Source organism: Eretmochelys imbricata, chromosome 10 (assembly GCF_965152235.1).
Source record: "Eretmochelys imbricata isolate rEreImb1 chromosome 10, rEreImb1.hap1, whole genome shotgun sequence".
Classification (NCBI taxonomy): domain Eukaryota; kingdom Metazoa; phylum Chordata; order Testudines; family Cheloniidae; genus Eretmochelys; species Eretmochelys imbricata.
Genome location: NC_135581.1, coordinates 35,484,305 through 35,503,334, shown reverse-complemented (window position 1 = coordinate 35,503,334; position 19,030 = coordinate 35,484,305). Strand labels below are relative to the sequence as shown.

At 48.6% G+C, this 19,030-nt stretch overlaps 1 protein-coding gene across 2 annotated transcripts in view; it reads right to left on the bottom strand.

Moving 5' to 3' along the window:
• CAPN15 (calpain 15) overlaps positions 1-19,030 on the bottom strand; it is a 95,613-nt gene that overhangs the window by 62,387 nt on the left and 14,196 nt on the right. The window contains exons 2-3 of one of the 2 annotated variants that reach the window (XM_077828152.1): positions 8,858-9,158; positions 8,114-8,153 (exon numbers count right to left, since the gene is read on the bottom strand). The exons of the other annotated variant lie outside the window; for it this stretch is intronic. The gene's annotated coding sequence lies outside the window, so the exon portion shown is untranslated. The remainder of the gene's footprint in view (positions 1-8,113; positions 8,154-8,857; positions 9,159-19,030) is intronic. 2 annotated transcript variants of the gene reach the window in all.

Below are 19,030 nucleotides of genomic sequence, written 5' to 3'. Positions count from 1 at the left end.
ATGTTCTTCTGTTGGCTTCTAAATCGTCTTGTTAACCAAGACCTGACTTTCCATTCTGTAGGAGCGTAGGTGAGGTCAGACCAGATCACACTTAAATCCAGCATCCTGCCTCCTGCAGCGGCCCATACCTGATGCTTCAAAGCAAAGCAAAAACAACCACCCAACAATCCAAGAAGCTTCCTGCCTGACCTCTGCTGTGATCAGCTGTCACCTCAAAGCCCGCGATTCGGTCACCCTTACCCTTGGCTGCCGGGACACATTGCAGTGGGAGTGCAAGGGTTAACACAGCCAGTTTCTCAGAGGGGCAGACATTCCCCAGCACTCTGCTGTTGCAATATTGGCTCTCTTATTTCCCCAGCCCTTAGCATGACCTCTGGGGAATCGTCCTACCTTTGCCTTCCTTGAAGTGGCTGAACTGTGCCTGGGAGCTCAGCAGGTTCCCCCTTTCTGCTGCCAGCATATTAATTCCATAGTTACTTCTGAGAGGCAGCTGTGCACGATGTCTCTCGGCGGCCCAAGAGCTCCTTCGGGATGATCTGCCCTGAAATACTGGTCCACACTTCCGCTCCAAACCTGTTTCCTTTCAGGCAGCAGAGGAGTTTGCAGTGAAACTAACAGAGCTGTTCAGGGGAGACTCAACAGAGCTCTCTTTTTTTAGTGCTCGCTCTTCCCCCTCCCGCCAATCCCCTCTCCTTTCCCTGCCCCCCAAGTCCCTAAGGACTTTTGCCCAGGTATCAATGAGGAGAAATGCATCCAGAATGCTCCAAACCCGTCTCCAGACCCCTCCCCAAGGGGGTACAGCAAGCAGTTCCAGTGGCATGGGGGACCCACCAGCTGCCAGAGCAGCTTTCACACACACAGGAGACTGCTTCCTTGATAACCAGCCCACAGCTCTGGACTCGCTCTGGAAGGGATCATGAGGACAGGACCATGGACCTGAGTGTATTCACAACAAAATGCTAACCTGCTTCTGTAAATCAAAACCATCAAGGCGTCTGCAGACTGGGAGACAGCCACAGATCTGCGTGTACATGCAGATATCAGATATCACAGCGATGGGTGCAGAAAGAACCTAGAGGAAGTGGCAAAGCCACTGGTCTCTTGCTACACCAATGGTGAGCATCTTGACATTAACACTATTTAAAACACACGCCAGCTGTGCTTTCTCTACTGCACTACAGCAGAGCTCTGTGCTGCCAGAGCCCAGGCAAAGGGTCTCAATATTTGCTTTCGAAATCCAATCCATGGGCTCTAAATGCAGCTATTAGATTTTGCACTGGGCTGGCCCTTACCATGCACTTTCTGAGTCCACATGCAGATTCCTGGGGAGGGCCACAGGAAAGAAAAGTTATAAAACCCTTCCATTGCCCTGGAAAAAGGATACATAGCTTTTCACTTCTAGGTCCTGGCTTGGAATCCCGCCCAGGTTGGTAGGGCCTGAACTCCATTACCCCTGGAGGGCTGTTCAGCGACCTACGTGTGGCTCAGTCGAGGCCCAAGTGAACAAGCATCCTCCTTCCCAGAATTCACCCCACCAGGGCCAGAGACACCAGACTCCCTTTTTGTCCCGGGCTTATTGCGAGGGCAGCACAAGGGGGAAGCCTGTCCTGGTGCTGCTGCTGCTGCTGCTACCTGTTTGTGGGCAAACTGAGCACATCAGTCTCCAGAGCTACCACGCCACCACCAGTCACCAGCACTATAGTGCACATGCATGGACTCCACAACCCTGCCCCACCCCCCAAGTATGTCCTCCGAGCTCTCCACAGCTCCAGAGCAACATGTTCAAAATAGCAACAATTTAAACAACCGAGAGGCTTTGCAGACTAGTGCCCGGGTCAAGCTGCCTGTGTGCTAAACATACAGGTGCGACTGAAAGGCTGGGGATGTCTCAGGAGCAGCTGGGGGGCCACAAGGAAGCCAAGATGTCACCCCGAGCACCATGTGTTTCAGAGAGACCTGGCACACAGAGAGTTACAACCCAGCATTCCCAGCTAGATGGTATCCGTGGCAACGAGCAACACTCTTACTCCACCAAGTCCCAGCTGAAGTTCAACACCATGGTGATTCCCAGAGGGAATAACAGCGAAGCGCACAGAGCTAAGCCAGACGTGCCCATCTCACTACTAACTTAGCACCCGCTGCTGGGGGGGGTGTCCCAGTACTGGCATTACAGACGGATCCCAGCCAGATGACAGCCCAGAGGGAAGCAGAGAAGAAGTGAAGACCCTGGCCCCATGACTAGCATGAGCAGGAAGGGTGTCCAGAGACACGCAGGCCATGTCTGTACCATTACGGTTTGGGAGACAGGGTCTCTCTTCCCTGCTCCACACATGGAAACAAGCAGCATAATCTGCTGCAACTCAGACACATCATGAGTCAAACCAGAGCCAGGTCTTCTCCAGCCGCATCTTAGCTCGGGGCCTCTCTGAGCCCAGTCTGAGAGACCTGGAAGCAGTACGCCAATTCCAGAATCCCCATGCGCACAAACCGGTTTTGGCTGGTGCTGCACAGAAGTGGCTCCACTCATATCCAGAAGCTCTGGAAATATACCCCTGACATCCCTAACTGAACCTCCCACCTCACAGCACAGTCCCTGGTTTGTGCTGTTCAAATTAAATGGCTCAGAGAACGAGATGAGAAGAGGGGAGTTTAGGGAGTTAAAGAGTAGAGGGGAAATAATAAAAAGCTTCTGGCAGGTCTAACCCTGCTCCATGTAGAACTGAGGTGAGGGAGCTCTCAAAAAACATGAGCCACCCTGTAGGCAGTTGTAGCCTCTGGGAATGAGGTATTTGGCTCTGTTTGAGTCAGGCCAGAATCCACTGGGCTGCTAGAGAGACTAATAGATCCTCATAACTCCACACAAAAATTCCCCTACAAAAACATCGATTAGAGCCAAATTTCCCATATAAGCTTATTTACACAAGACCTGGAGAAATGTCCCAAACTAGTGATCGTATCATTTTTACCTACACAGAGACACGGCTCAAGGTCTGAGCAAATGGGATGGAAGCCAGGAAACTCATAAGACTGACCCAGACTCTGCCACTAATCGCTTGTCTACACTTGCAGCTGTAGAGCGCTTTGGGCTAAACCAGCCTTCGGAGAGCACACCAGGGAAAGCGCTCCAGTCTGTCCACACTGAGAGCTGAAAGCGCACTGGCGTGGCCACATCTACAGCAGCATTGGGAGCAGTGCATTATGGGCAGCTATCCCAGCATTCAAGTGGCTGCAATGTGCTTTTCAAATGGGGAGGGGGTGGGGTGGAGTGTGTTGTGTGTATGTGGGGGTGGGAGTGGGTTTTGGGGGGGCTGAGAGTGTGTCAGCACACTGACTTGTAAGTACAGACCCCCCCCTCCTTCCCACGCCTCTCTCTCTCTCACTCACTCAAAGCAAACATTAGCTGTTTGGTTTTTTACATGGAGCTTTGAAAGGGCCAATTCCACATTCCTCCCAAGTTCACAACAAAGACAAGAGAAGGAGTACTTGTGGCACCTTAGAGACTAACCAATTTATTTGAGCATAAATTGGTTAGTCTCTAAGGTGCCACAAGTACTCCTTTTCTTTTTGGGAATACAGACTAACACAGCTGTTACTCTGAAAAAAGACAAGAGAGGCCACTTCAGTTAATGGGATTATGGGATGTTTCCAGAGGTCAATCGGAGTGCTGTAACGTAAATCCTTGTGTACACTGGACCTGCAGGTCTCACCCAGTACGCAATAGCCGTTAATCCTCTGGTGGAGGTGGAGTATAAGGAGCGCTCCAGCCAGGGAGTTAGAGCGCTGTACGTGCCTTGCCAGTGTGGACGGGGAGTAAGGTAGAGCACTCTGGAGGCTTTATTGCAGTGTAACGTGCAAGTGTAGCCAAGCCCTAACTCCTTTCTGTGACTTTGGAAAAGTCACTTCCCCTCTCTGCCTCAAATGTAAAGTGTGAATAGTGTGACCAGCCAACCCTCCCAGCGCCCTTTCGGGGTAAAGCCATTTACATCTCTAAAGTTCCAGCCCCCAAACCTCCACCTCGGGTGACACACATGTGCAGGTACAGCCCACCAGCTTCAATAATGACCAATATAAATTCTGCTAATCTCCCTAAATAAAACCACCCAGTAACCCAGTGCATGGAGATGTGCTGGGACACCAGAGGATGGGAGAGGACCAGAGATTTGGCTGCCTTCCCCCGGTTAATATGCAGAACACCGCTGAGATCAATGATCAGCTAACGGCACCATGTGCAAATTAAGAAATCTGGAGAGTTTACAGCCATCCTTCACCACTTGTTAACACTCCCAATGGCCTTGTAGGCATGCTGAGCAGCGAGGGCAAAAGCACAGAGCCTGCAGAACCCCACCCAGGAGAGCCAATTGTCCAATGCTAGCCAGGCCACTGTGGCTGCTCCAGATTTGGTGATGACCATGCTGATCTCTGCAGGACTGGAGAGAACCCCGAAGCAGCTTGTGGCTGTAGGTGACAGCACTGCCCAAGCCGCTGCTGGCAGGAGCAGAGGTCGCTGTCTCTCAGCTAACTAACAACAGCTAAGCCAGCTCCTTGCCAAGCAGCCAGCATGATCACTGGCCATAAGGAGGGGAGGTGTTGTCTAGTGGATGAAGCGCAGGAGTGCTCCTGTATTTTAATCCTGGCTTTGGCACACCCAGTCTGTGGATAAATCACTTTCCCCCACCACCCCCACTTCTGTGCCTCAGTTTCCCCATCTGTAAAATGGAGAGAATACCACCTCCCTTGCAAGGGTGGTGGTCTGACTACTAATGTCTTTTGAGCCAAAAATTCAGTAGAAGTCATGCTCTGCTCCCTACAGTGATTGGGAGCCACCAATATTTAATTCAGTAAAAGCCTTTTAAAAATGTATTTGATGCTGCAGCAGAATTTTTAGAATTTCTACAGTGCTTGGAAAAGTCAAGAGACTGTGCTGCAGAATTCCGCTCCAGCTTTTCACAGAGCCCTGGGGGCTATGGGCTAGAACAAAACTGGCTGCAGTCGAGGGGACCAGAAAAAAACAGATTCAACTAGGAGTTGTCTCACCACAACCTTCCTCAAAAGAGGAAGATTGGTAACACAGGTGACGAAAAGAAATTTTCAGTGTTAAATTAAATGCATTTTCACAGCGAAATCTGTCCAAACTGCTTCATGAGGTGTCTACACACAGGAGCCACCAGTAAACCACTAAAATACAGTCATCTCTGGGGTATAACACATCAGCTATTTAACAGCACATAGCAACGCAACAGATTAGTACAGAAGGTACCATATCAGTCTGCAATTACAGGGGGGAATTCAGAGAGGCAGAATGCAATTACCCAAGTTTGAATTGAGCAAGAATTTTTTTTACCTCTCTTTGTGAAAAATGCCATGAGAATTCATGACAAGCAACCACAACCTCTCTTAAGTCTCACTGCAAAGACAGTCCCGAGCCCTCTAAGACCAAACCTAGTTCAATACTGATGGAAGACTGCACCCTAACGAGCCACCAACACCAGCACCTAAATGATCCATAGAAAACTCTCACCCAAAGACTGACTCGGCCTAGCTCCATTTAGCTTCCAAGATGTGATGAAATCACAGGCAAAGGTGACTCCAAGCTAATCAGAGATTTCAACAACAGAACAATAACCTCAAACCCCAGGGGTTCCAACTCTATAGAAAAAGAAAAGGAGTACTTGTGGCACCTTAGAGACTAACCAATTTATTTGAGCATGAGCTTTCGTGAGCTACAGCTCACTTCATCAGCTCACGAAAGCTCATGCTCAAATAAATTGGTTAGTCTCTAAGGTGCCACAAGTACTCCTTTTCTTTTTGCGAATACAGACTAACACGGCTGTTACTCAAACTCTATAGAAGGCACTTAGGTAGCTCCCAGCACCTCGCTAGCTTTAGCAATACACAGCCTCACAACTCCCAGGGAGGCAGGGCAGCACTGTTACCCCCTCTCCATGATGGGGAACTGAGGCCCAGAGGCTAACTGATTTGCCCAACATCACACAGGAAACTTACGCAGAGCAGGGCCTTCTCACACCTTCTAACCACTGGGCCACCCTTTTCTTTCCTTCAGGTCCTTCTGTCTTGAGCATAAGAGGAATGCCAAACATGAGGCCTACCCAGTCTGCAGGATCAGCATCTTTAAACACAGTGCCTGCCTCATTCCAGCCTATAAACCCCTAAAGGGGGAAGGCACCTCTTCCTCCCTCCCCACCACACTGCAAGTCTCTGCTCTCCCCCACACCTTACTCACAATCACCACCTACCAAGCAATTTTCTTTGAGTAAACAGATCAGTGTTCATTCAGATTACACAAGGCAGCTAGAGTCCTTTGCTCTGCGCTGGACTACATAGACCAATGTATTATTAGCTCAGAAGCTGGCTGTACCCAGGCAGGAAATCAGCAGGCAAAATCAAGTCAATCCTAGAACTTCACTCCAGCCTCAGATTGACTGTGCAGTACTGTACTTCCTTCCTGCTCTGCTGGGCTCCAGGGGATAGGACATTCAAAGGCAAGAGCCTAGGGAGGTGGTAGAATCTCCTTCCTTAGAGGTTTTTAAGGTCAGGCTTGACAAAGCCCTGGCTGGGATGATTTAACTGGGAATTGGTCCTGCTTCGAGCAGGGGGTTGGACTAGATGACCTTCAGGGGTCCCTTCCAACCCTGATATTCTATGATTCTGTGATTCTAAGAGCCGACGCCGTCTGCTCGGGTTTGTTTTATTTATTTATTTATTAGAAGAGTGTATTCATCCACCCTGCTCTGGATACAGATTAGCTGCCTTTGCTCAATATCGTTGTTCCACAGGCCTCGAGATGGGAACTGTGGGTACTTTGATGTATGGATTGAAAGACTGTCTAATTTCACTGGGGCTTCTGAACCTAGCTCTGGAACTGCTGCCTAAAAGCAAATTCTTCCCACGCAAGAACTCCTTGGTGGATCACAACTGGAGATCTTCCTGCCTGCTAGAGCCACAGTCTACTTTTTTTTTTTTTTTTTTTTGGTGGTGGGGGAAGGGGGCTATTTCTGTACTCCTGCTCTAGCGGGATACACACAGCTCTCATACAGCTCCCCTAACAAGACACCGGCTTTATCTCTTGGAAACCAGTTGTTCCTCCTCTTGAGCACCACATCCATCACACCTTTTCCACCATGGAGGCTGACCAGTTAGGAAATTTACATCCATGCTCCAGTATCCCACAATGCACCACCTCACCACACCGGTTCTCAAGTCCTCAAAAATATGGATCAAATGCTGCACTGAATTAGATCAGTCAGATCTTCTGCAAGAGTAGCACACATTGCCTTTTCGTATCACGCAGGCCCACGAGCAGCAGACCGGCTCAGCCCGGCGCACCCTGGCTCCTGCCTCTCCAGCGTATGCCGCTCAGAAGTCTCAGCCGGAGGATGAACGGTTGTTTGTGCCATTGTTTCTCTCCCCTGTGAGAGGTTTGGAAATTCAGTTTCAGAACCCTGATATGCAGTATAGATGAGAAGCAAGCATTTAAACTGGGAGAAGAACAACTGTTGCACAGACATAGAAGGTACACACTTGAAATCTAAACAAGCTAACAAGAGGCCATCCCCAGAGGCTGGTGGCACAGCTATAATGGCACAGACTACACGACATGGCCTTTTTAAAGCCCCCTGGAGCACTGCTGGGAATCTGGTCACATGGCTGAGAGCAAAGGTAACAAATGATTAAATTACACAGTTGCCAGCTTATAGGAAACCCAAGGCAAAGCTGCGAACGAGCACAGCATGAAATTGTTTGCCCCAGGGTCTCCCCGTGTCTGTGCCAGCAAGACCCAGATGTCACGAAGCTGGGCAAAAAAAACTCACTGGGGTTTACAGCAGTGGGCAAAAGACAGGTACACGACATACACAAACACTGTCATCACAGCAAACACTTTCAGAGTGAAGCCAGAACAGCTCAGAGACGCTTGGAAGCAAGCTGCTACTCCTACAGTCTCTATACAGACTCAGGCTGGTACAGTCACCCTACAAGCCAAGAAGCTATAAAAAGCAAGCATTAATCAGAGGCTCAAATATTATTAGCACAAAACACAGCAGCCTTTATAGCCAAGGATCCCCGGGCAGCACACTGTTAGATGCTTTCAACATACCTCTCAACCTGCAAGAGACTAAATATAGGACACCAGCCACCTAATAGGAGGAAAAATCTTAATTGCAAGCAGCTCACGGGGAGAAAAGATAGTGGGACGTATAGTGATTCAGCTGCAGCTGCAGTTTGATCTGCAGATCTCGCTGGAGCTGGGGGGATTGGTGATGTGGGACAAGTTCCCCTCGGAGGTAATTGTCTCTGAGGCCGGTTTGGTTTTTGGTGTCTGATTTTTATTTTCCTCTTGTTATTTCTTGCCAAGGGCAGAAGCACAAAAACACCATATCTTGCTCTTAGGAGTTCATGGACTCTTGCTGCTTATCCCCACCAACCTGGAGTCATAATCCTCCATTTGTGATACCGTCATCACTTCTATAGCAACCAGTTGGGAAGTCACAAGTAAGAAGAGGGGCCATACGCAGCAGGACCAGGGCCAATGCTTAAAGGAATCGAGAGCCCGTTCTCATGAAGGCAGCTTTGCAATTAAAAGGAGCAGGGAAATTTGGGATAGACATGCACAAGGTTTTCCTTGAGACATCAGCTGCTCTTTAAAAAGGACCCAGCCTGGCCCTACTGATGTCAACAGGAATTTGGCCCCAGATTTCAACTGGACCAAGATCTGGCCTCAGTAAAGCTAACTCAGCACCAGGGCCAAGCAGGGCAGAAGGTAATTTAGCTCCAAATTACTGTCCTGGGTTCAGGGCACAGCTGAGAGGTATGCAATCAGGCTCATTCCCCTCTTTCTTACCTTCGTGCCCGGTGCTGTAAGTGCTGATGCTGCCGTGTTATAAGGGCACTTTCCCAAACAGGGCCACTGTGGCTACTCCTATACCAGCTCGCAACCGGGTGCCCCGGGTAGGGTGGGCTAGTGAAGCCATGGTCCGACTCCGTCTCTGCGGCCAGCGATGAGGCAGAGCTCCCCATGGTTCCCCCCTACCCAGATCACGCCAAGATTTATCCTAGGTTAGGTCCGAGCCAGTGGAAAGGGGCGAGGTGTTGCGGCATGGACTGGCGTAAAGATCCCAACACTGTAGAAAGGGAGGTCGGTTCTGATCAAAAGAAGGAAAAAAAAAAAAAAAAGGAAAGGAAAGGAAAGGAAGAGAAAGAAACAAGGTATGATATAGATCACCACCACTGGGATTCCCAAAACCTGCTAATGAACTCTCTGAACAAGACAGTTCCAGAGTTTATTGGGGATGGGGAGGTTTTGTTTTAACAGGCCAGTCCATCCCAATCTGGAGGTGGGAGACACAGGGTGGTTTCATAAAGGCTTCCTTTGGCTAAATACCCTAGACTCCTAGCTCCCTAAATTTGGGGGGCAGCTATACCACACCCAGCTGTACTTTGGGTGTGATTGACAATGCCTGTGGACGCCTACTCTACTGTTCCCAACCCACCAGGAAGCGCAGTTGGTGTAAGACAACCGAGCAGAGCCAAGCACAGAGGATTGTCATTAAGATAAAGGAATCTAAGGATAAACCGTAGAGTCCCAATCACAACACCTGAAGCAGCAGCTCTTGGGAACACCTAGCACAGAAAGGGTTTCTGAAGGCCCCAAACTCTGAAAATCTGACAAGCCAATTAAGTCAACCCTGAAAAGTAGGACTTGTCTGTTTGTCTAGAGCAGCGGTTCTCAAATTTTTTTTACTGGTAACCCCTTTCACACAGCAAGCCTCTGAGTGCGACTCCCCTTTATAAATTAAAAACACATTTTTAATATATTTAACACCATTATAAATGCTGGAGGCAAAGCGGGGTTTAGGGTGGAGGCTGACAGCTCGCAACCCCCCATGTAATAGCCTCGTGACCCCCTGAGGGGTCCTGACCCCTAGTTTGAGAACCCCTGGTCTAGGACAAGGAGGTGTTTTTTGGTTTTTTTTTTAAAGGAATAAAGTTTCATTCCTTTTTTTCAGCATCATCATACTAAAAGGGATGGCAAGCAGATTTTGTGCCTAGGCTGGTAAATTTTCCTCAACCATTTTTTGCATAGTGGAATAAAATGTGAAACATTTACACCCTTCCAGGTAGACTAGATTTCTAACAAACATTCAACAACAAAAAGGGGCAGCCCTTCTTCTTTCTTGTTCTTCCAATTTTCACAATTTACTGCATCAAACTTCCACAAAATAGAAGTATAGGAACATTTACTTTCTCCTTTGGTCTTCAAAGACTATATTATATTACACACAGACACACACCTTTTCTTAAGGAAAAATAAAGATCTTACAGTCTGAATTTGTGTAAGAAGGAAAAGGATCAAGGGAACATTTATCAGAGTAAAAAAGAAGAAACAAGGAGGGGGAAAAATTTCACAGCAGAGCTTATTCAATTACCCACCAGGATTTGCAGAGGCGAATGAATTGTAGGAAGACCTTCATGAAGAAGCAGCTTAGTACAATAAAAGACTGAAACAAAGGCTGTAAAATACAGTTTTTCATTCCCAGGATTGTTCCAGGGGATCAAGAAAGGTCTCGGTGGATAGCAGACCTCAGAACACTGGAGCTCTTGCAACAGGTGCAGTTTTGCTAGAAGCTTAGCACCAAAACTAAATGCATTAGTTATTAAATGGATATTATTAACCACCTTTTAAATGGTTTCTTCTTTATTCTCTATGGTCTGTAATGATCGGTTAAAGAAAAAAAAAAGTCTGAGAATAATTATTTCTTTGCCCTTCCTTGATTTTTGTCTCCCTAATTGGCCAGCACAGATTCTGTGCATCTGCATTACCAAAAGGCAGCATGGCTCTGGTACATTGCTGCCAACACGAGAAACTCATTGATTATTGGGGGACTGGCAAAAATGGTCCCTTTTTTTTTCCTTCAATAACTGCCATCTGAGTAGTTAAGTTGTAAGAAGTTATATTTTCCCTCCAGGGGGTGGGGGGAGGTGGAATAAAAAACAAAGAAAGATACTTAACATCCAGAGGACATTTCTCCTAAGATTAGTATAATTTTAAAGGTAGGTCAGATTTGAGACATGGTCTGTTTTGCATCTGCCTCAGCTGTTGATAACTTCAACAGTGCTACTCTCCTATATGTTCCAGCAGCCACTTTGGCTAAACAGCTGAAGGGACAGAGAATGTTTGGCACATGACCTACAGGGCTGGTAGGCTGAAACTTTTTTCCCCTCCAGGATTCAAATTTTAACAGGCAAGAGGGAAATCGAGATCAGAAAAATGCAGACACTAATGATTCACCAAATTAAAACACAAGCAAAGGATGGGAAGGAAATCTAACATTAAAAATCTTTCTGAGCACAGAGTTGCACAACCAGATAAAGCAACTCAACAGTCTCATTTGAAACCATTTCCTCAGCAACTCACCCAAGTTGAAAAGGCCACGCCACTCCTCTTCCCCCTTCTATAAGAGAAAGCCTCAGGGACATGCAAGTTTTAACTCCCCAGACTCTGCTAGGTGGAAGACAAGTTAGCAATGATGCAAGCAGCTGGCATCCAGCATATTACTGCTGCCCTGTCCTATTCCTCCTCCCCTGCCCCTCCAGGTCTGTTACAGGAAGTCTGATCAGCCACCCTGAATACAAATGTATTTTGGGAAACAGAGATGATGGAATCCTGGTTTAATACTACTCAGTAAACCTCTGTGGTGGGTGGAGTTGGGTGAAGGAAGAGATCTATATATAGGGTCAGGATAACCTAGCTAAGCTGGAGCTGTCTCTAACGCTATTTGGGCTACTTTTCTGTCAGCACTGTGAAATCGGATTGCTTTGGGCAAAGCATTAAATCCCTCATCTTGGGCTGGACCCCTCAGCACTAAGAATGGCCCTCCCTTTAACCAACAGGAAACCCTGTTGTTAAAAAAATGTGAGATCCAGTTTGCAAACAAGCAAGAGCAGGATCATAGTGTCAGCATCGGATGCTTCCTCATTTCAACTTTATGCAGAACTCATGCCGGCTCCCATGTCTAGAACAGTGGTGGTCAGGGAATGGCTTAATAATCCAACCCACCATTTGCCCTTCAGAAAAATAAGTGGTGTTTTTTAAAAATGAATGCAAGTTCTAATAATTACATGAAGAAAAGGAGTACTTGTGGCACCTTAGAGACTAACCAATTTATTTGAGCATGAGCTTTCGTGAGCTACAGCTCACTTCATCAGATATCTGATGAATCTGATGTATCTGATGAAGTGAGCTGTAGCTCACGAAAGCTCATGCTCAAATAAATTGGTTAGTCTCTAAGGTGCCACAAGTACTCCTTTTCTTTTTGCGAATACAGACTAACACGGCTGTTACTCTGAAACCAATAATTACATGCTACTTCACATGGGTATTTAGCCATGATTAGTTAATTCTTTGCAGCAGTGTGAAAACAGGTAAAGTGCAATATAAGTGCTGAATATTAAGGATCTCGCATTCAGTGATTTGTAAAACTCCAAAGGTGGAGAGGGCACACAGAAGGGTAAATAATGTGTGTTAAATATATTTAGCAAGTGATACAGCAAGCCACAGAAAACTTCACACAGGTGGAGGGGAGAAAACAAACACAGGCTTCCACTCCCTAGTTAGGAAATTCCTGGACATCTGGAGCCGGGGGACAGCAGATTTTTCCTCCTAGTGAAGAAGGCACTTCTTCTATTGATCTTATTTGTACTTGTATCGATTTCATTTGCTCCAGGACACAGGGGCAACACAAGGAAGAATGGGGTGGGGGGTTAGCTAGTAGAAATGAATAATAGTTAAGCACCTATGTGTTTTCTTTGTGGGTTTTAAAGTGCAGTAATGACTAGGTTTGGAGTGGTACAGTTAATTGCTCCGGAAATACTGTTTTCAAAACAAACTGATTTGATTTTTGGAAGTAAATTACCCCTACCACCACTCCCTCACATACCCTCTATCACCCACTTATCACCCCTCGCTCACACATCCCTCCCCAAAGCCACCAGCAGCAGCCTCCAGAAGAAGTGAGCCAGCCAGCCGGCAGGCAGGCACTCACAGCGCGGGAGGACCGAGGGGTGAAGCTCTCCCATGAAGGGCACTCTCCGGCCAGCCCAGAGCAGCAGGCGGCGGGATCGCTGCAGCAATGCCAGCTCCGGGGGTCACGCGGCTGCGAAGCCGATCCCGACCAGGCGTGCACGAGGCTCCGCTTCTCGCTCACACAAGTGGCTCGGGTCGCCACGCCGGCTCCCGGGAAGGAAAGCGAAGCGGGCTCCGGAGCTACCGGTGGGCGGCTGGTAGCGTTCCGGGGCTCCCAGCGACGAGTGGGCGCGCTGAGCTCCTGCCCCGCTAGGGAGACAGCGCGCCCGGGGCAACGCAACAGCCCAGCGCGGTCCGCACCGACCCCGCCTCGCTCGCTCCCGCCGCTGCCCAGCCCGGGGTGGGGTCGCTCCGCTCACCCGCCTTTCGGCTGCAGCCGCTCCGAGCCCCCGGGGGGCGCAGGGAGGCGGGGGGGCACCCTCTTCCCCACAAACTGTGTGCCGGCTGGAGGAGGTGGAGCCTCTGGCAGTGCCCTAGGATAGCAGCTGCAACTGCCCGGCCACCTCGCCTCGCACGGGAGATGCCCCCGGCCGTCTAGCCCTCTCCTGGGAAGAGCAGCGTGCAGCGCCGGACACGCGGCGCAAGGGACTCGCTACCCGGCAGGAGGAAACGGGAGAGCGCAGGGCTGGCCCCACAACGCTGTGCTCGCAGGCTGAGCCCAGGGTCCGAGTGGTCACAGCTCGCACTGCGGTTTCCAAGCCGGAGCAGATGCTTCCGGCCCCAGGGCCAGCTGCGCACCACCTTGGAAACAAAGCGCGATGCCAGGGGGGCAGCGAGGGGGTGTATTTCGCGCCTGCAAGATGTAGCTTCACACAGTGATGGGCGTAAGGGAGCGCACAGCTCCTAGGGGTATGCTCAGTGACAGATTTAGAGTTAGGGGGGCCCTGTGTGCCGCTTCATTTTTGGGGACCTAGCCAATTCTCTCATCTCTCCCCCCCCCCCACACACACACCCCATTTTCCCTCCTTCATCCTCCTCCTCTATTATAAGTAATGAGAAATAAATTAAAATAAAGTGAGGTACCTTGAGTGGGGAAAGGATGCAGGCTCTGGGCTGGGGCACAGGGTTGGGAGTGGCAGCACTTACCTCAGGTGGCATGGCTCCCAAAGCAACTGGCACCCACAGCCCTCCAGCAGCAGCTCCTAGGCACGGGGGGGAGTCTCCACATGCCGCTGCCCGCAGGCGCTGCCCCCGCAGCTCCCAGCCAATGGGAGCTGTGGAGTCGGCACTCAGGGCGGGGCAGCGCACGGACAGACACACACACCCCAGGGACCATAGGTCATTCTGGCCGCTTCCGGGAGCAAAGCGGTGCAGAGGGAGGGAGGCAGAGGGGGCAGGGAGCCGCCTTAGCCCTGCTGCTGGCACATCTCTGTGCACCCCTTGGGGGGAGGGAGGCAGCGAGTCTCCATGCGCTGCCCAGGGCCAAGGCAGTGCATGGAGCCGCCTCCTCCTCCTCCCCCCCACCAGGGGCACACAGACATGGCAGCAGCTGGCCGCTTCCAGGAGCAGCGTGGAGCCAGCAGCCACGGCATGCAGACAGCCTGCCTGAGCCCTGCTGCGCCACCAGCTGGGATTTGAAGGCAGTTTGTCAGATATTTTTCCTGCATTTTTGTGGGGGAGGGCTGTTGTTGGGGGCCCCCATGCCACCACACAGTTTGTTTCATGGTAAATCTGCTCCTGGGTATGCTGTAAGGGGGAGGGGGGTGTCACACACTGATGTGTATATAGTTACAGGATGTGTGGGTAAGGGGTTTTAGAGTGATGGGTGTAAGCTACTGGGGGTGTGCATATAAGGGGGTCATACTAATGCGTATGTAAGGCTGTGCATAGCTACACAAGAGTGTTTATGTAATGGAGTCACCCAGTGTATAGCTACAGGGGGTGTATGTGTAAGGGGTGTTGTATGACTGTGTAAGAGTAACACAATGCGTATGTGTTAGTGTAAGAGGATCATAACGGTAAGGGGAGGGTCACACACAGCAATCAAGTACATGTTACAGAGGCATGTGATGTATATGTGCATGGGTGTCTATTTTGTGCGTAGAGGAGTGATGGGAAGGGGGAAATGTAAATAAAATAAGTAGGCGTTTGGCTCCATTGGGCCAGGGCTGAAAGATGCCATAGGGGTTCGAAGCAGTGTGGGTTTCCAGAGGATGTGGATAGGACTTCAATAAGAAGCTACACTGGGGGAGGGGAAACAACTACGTTCCTTTCCATCCTCAGATGCCTTTAGGGAGTCACAGCTGCTGGACTGGGAAAGCAAACAGCCTCCCTAGGATGGCAGGAAAGTGTTTAAGCAACAAAACGCCACCACCTTCAACCCTCTCCTCCCTATATTTTGAGGCTGAAATAAGGCCCTGAGACTTCATGGCCATGACAGCATGCAGGCACCGGTCTGAATGGTCCTGTGGTACAATAGGTAGCCCCATAGGCTTCCCTGCTGGCAGCTGCAGCAGCTTAAGGGCGGTTCAATTGAAAAGTGGCCAGGTAGAAATTGACACTTCCTTGTACAGTCAGCGCCCTGCATGTAACTGCTGCCTTGGTGACAAAAAACAAAGTTTTCACTGCCGTTTCCACCAGTTAACCCTGCAGAGCCAGCACAGCTAGGAAAAGGACAGACTCCAGCTCACTGTGCATCAGTAAACAATGCTGTATCATGCATCCAATGAAGTGAGCTGTAGCTCACGAAAGCTTATGCTCAAATAAATTTGTTAGTCTCTAAGGTGCCACAAGTACTCCTTTTCTTTTTGCGGATACAGACTAACACGGCTGCTACTTTGAATGCTGTTGATAGTTTCTGATCAGTTACAAAGTTGTGCAAACCCCCTCACAGCCTGTACAACCTCTGGGACATCAATAGGGTTGTGAGCAGGATGGCCTCATGGCTAGAATACCAGCCTAGGACTTCAGAGACCAAAGTTCAATTCCGTGCTCTGCCACAAATTTCATGTATGCTCTTGGCAAGTCACTTAGAGGGGGAATTAAGGCACAGAGAAGCTGACAACAGAACTGCAACATCCCTGGGAGGCAGGGCAAGGATAAATACAGTAAAGATTTTGAGGTGTTCAGATAATACAGTAATGGGGGCCAGATAAATATCTCTTGTAGAGAGCTGTAAAGGAGGGTAAAATTTTCCCTGCAGAGTCTATTATGGGTGGTGATGTGCCAAGAAGAGAGCACCCAAGTTCCCGTTACCAGGAAAGATCCTTTCTACAGAGTACATCAAATGTGGGGTCACTAAATGGCAATTATCAGAGCCACATACTTAAAACCACCCCTTTAACAACATCATAGGAGCTACACATATGCCACTAAATAAAGCCACATCTCTCAGTTCCATATCTGAACTCCCTATAACCTGGGATCATGGGGGATTTGTTTCTGGACTATCTCGGGGTGTCGTGGGGGGAGGAGAAGCCAAGAGCCAGGCTGGCTTGAGCTCCATTTAATACCACTTCCTAATACTTTGCAACATTGACACAGAGGGAGTGGAATCAGGGTATGACACACACAAAAAGGTCACAAGCAATAGGAATAGCAGTTTCAAGCCAGCTTCATGTCATAAACTCATTGCTGCTAAGGTCAAAGAAGTTTCCACCTCTTCTGTCTACAGCATGGTGAAAAGTAAAGCAGTGACCACAGCTAGAAGCAGGACACCAGGGCTAGACAGAGCAACTGTCTGATCAGGTACAGTAAATCTATCATGCCTAACAAACTTCAAGACAGGGGATTATACAGATTTGAAAGGGGAATCAAAATCCTAATTAAAAACTACGGAAAAGCAGCTGACTGTGTCCTTTTAAGTGGCAACTAATCCCAGCACCCATTTCTGTCATTGATTTATGAGTAGGAAGTTCATTTTATCTGAATAAGCACTGAGATCGCAAGCCAACTGAGATTAAGCAGGGCTGAGTGTACACAAATTTCAAAAAACAAACACTGTGGAAACCCGGTGCTCTACTAAGCCAATTAACATTACTTCAATGAGGTGCAATAGGGCTGCTCATATTTTCCAGTTTATTAGCCAATTGTGGATAGATTTTGAGCACAGAGTTAACAATAGCATGTGAGCTGGCATGGCTGGTCTCATTAGCAACACTGCAGTAGTTTAAACAGTTGCCTCATGTGGCTAGGGGAGGAGGAGAAAGACAAGCCAGGCCACAGCATCCAATCTCTGCAAGCATTTAAGAGCAGGTCTAAATTTCCAGAACCCTTTCCCCCTCTGTGTTTATAGTCCTTGCAATAGACCCTTTATCATCTCGGTCAGCCCAGTGGTTTGCCTCACCTTTACAGTCTGCCTATTGAGAACAGTTGCATTATAAGCAGGAAGCTTTATGTTGTGTGCTACAAATGTGCTATATATTTAATAGGCATCGGAGTCTAACAAGAAGATTCCATGAAAGGAAAGCATGCGAGACTCTCATTAGAATAATGCTTCTTGGATGACATGCACACAAATTTCCTGTTTTTAGACAGATTTATCCTAACTCTGAATTTCCCCTGCAGCCAGAAAACAAACAGTTTCTCTTTCTTGCTACAGTTGAGTGTTGATTGGTCAAGAGCCGATCCTCCCGTCTGAGGCTGTGCCAGCCTGTGCAGGGTAGGATTGTTGTTATTGGACATTCACAGCTAGAGATAAACATGAGTAAGAACCAGGCACTGTCTCCTCACTCGACCCGCTTTATCAGATCTCCCTGATTCAGTGCAATGAGTGCTTCTGACACCATCTTTCCATACAGCAGCATCAACGGGGGAGCAGCTAGAGCAATAACAAGGGAAAGCCAGATGAAAGTGACGCTAAAATGAAGAGATCCTCTGTATTGACTGCCATTTACAAACTATGCACCCCTTCTGAACCAGCTGCTCTTACGGTCACTTAATGCTACAACGTTTGGAAATAACTAGGAATGAAGTCAACTAAAAACTCACCAAAAAACTACGCGAAAGAAACCGTGTTTACACAGCTCTTTCAGGCAGGCCTGAATAAAGAACCAGGTCTTTCTCTGTGCCCTGACAGTCATGAAAGGCTGGCTGTGTTAGATCAGCAGGGAAGTGAATTCCTGAGTCGAGGATCACCCCCATCAATGAGATGAGCAGATTTAACTACATTTTATACAGCATCTATTTCCCCACCCCTCCTCTAACCCATCTAATAGGCTACCCCATGGTGGGTAGAGTGATCACAGGTATGGTTGTATTTCAGTGGAGGTTTTAAAACACATTGCATTCCATGTCACTGTACAAAACTGAAGATATTCCACAGGGTAAAGGGAGTGTATGTAATTGCATGCCAGCTAAGCCACAGAGATAAGTGGACGAAGGGCTAGCCCATCAACACAGGACACAGCCAACAGCTGCTATAAGATGTGGAGTTTCAGAGTCACCAGAGGGAGCATGCATCAGGCAGGGACTGGAAGAGCCAGATCTCGGAGCAGGAAGAAGTAGGCATCCCACCCTCTGACACTATCCCTTGGGCAATGCAGATCTAGATTTAGTTATAGTTCATCTGGGGAACACTTGGATGCCAGAGTGATGGGTTCTATAGAAAATCCTATGGTAGCTAGGTAGCAATATCTTGCTTACAGAACTTATCCTGCAATGTGAGAGATGAGGGCTATGTGCAGCATCCATACCGCATCCCTGCCCCAGTCTACAGAGCCGCTCTTAAGCCCTTGCTGTGCTTTATCAAGCCTCCTTTCATGATACAGGGAACGAAAGACTTACAGATATTAAGTTAGCCAGCTAAAGTTACCGAGAACCCTTCTTCCAGGTTACAGGGTTTGGAGTTTCCCTGAACTAGTCATTTACTGTGTCCTTATTTCCAATTCACTGTTCTAGATTTTGGAGGGCCAGTGTTTCGGAACTGGCCTCAAGCAAGTGGAGAGGTCAGATGAGCGTTACAGGCAGTAGGTTGTTATTTGGTATTTGCAT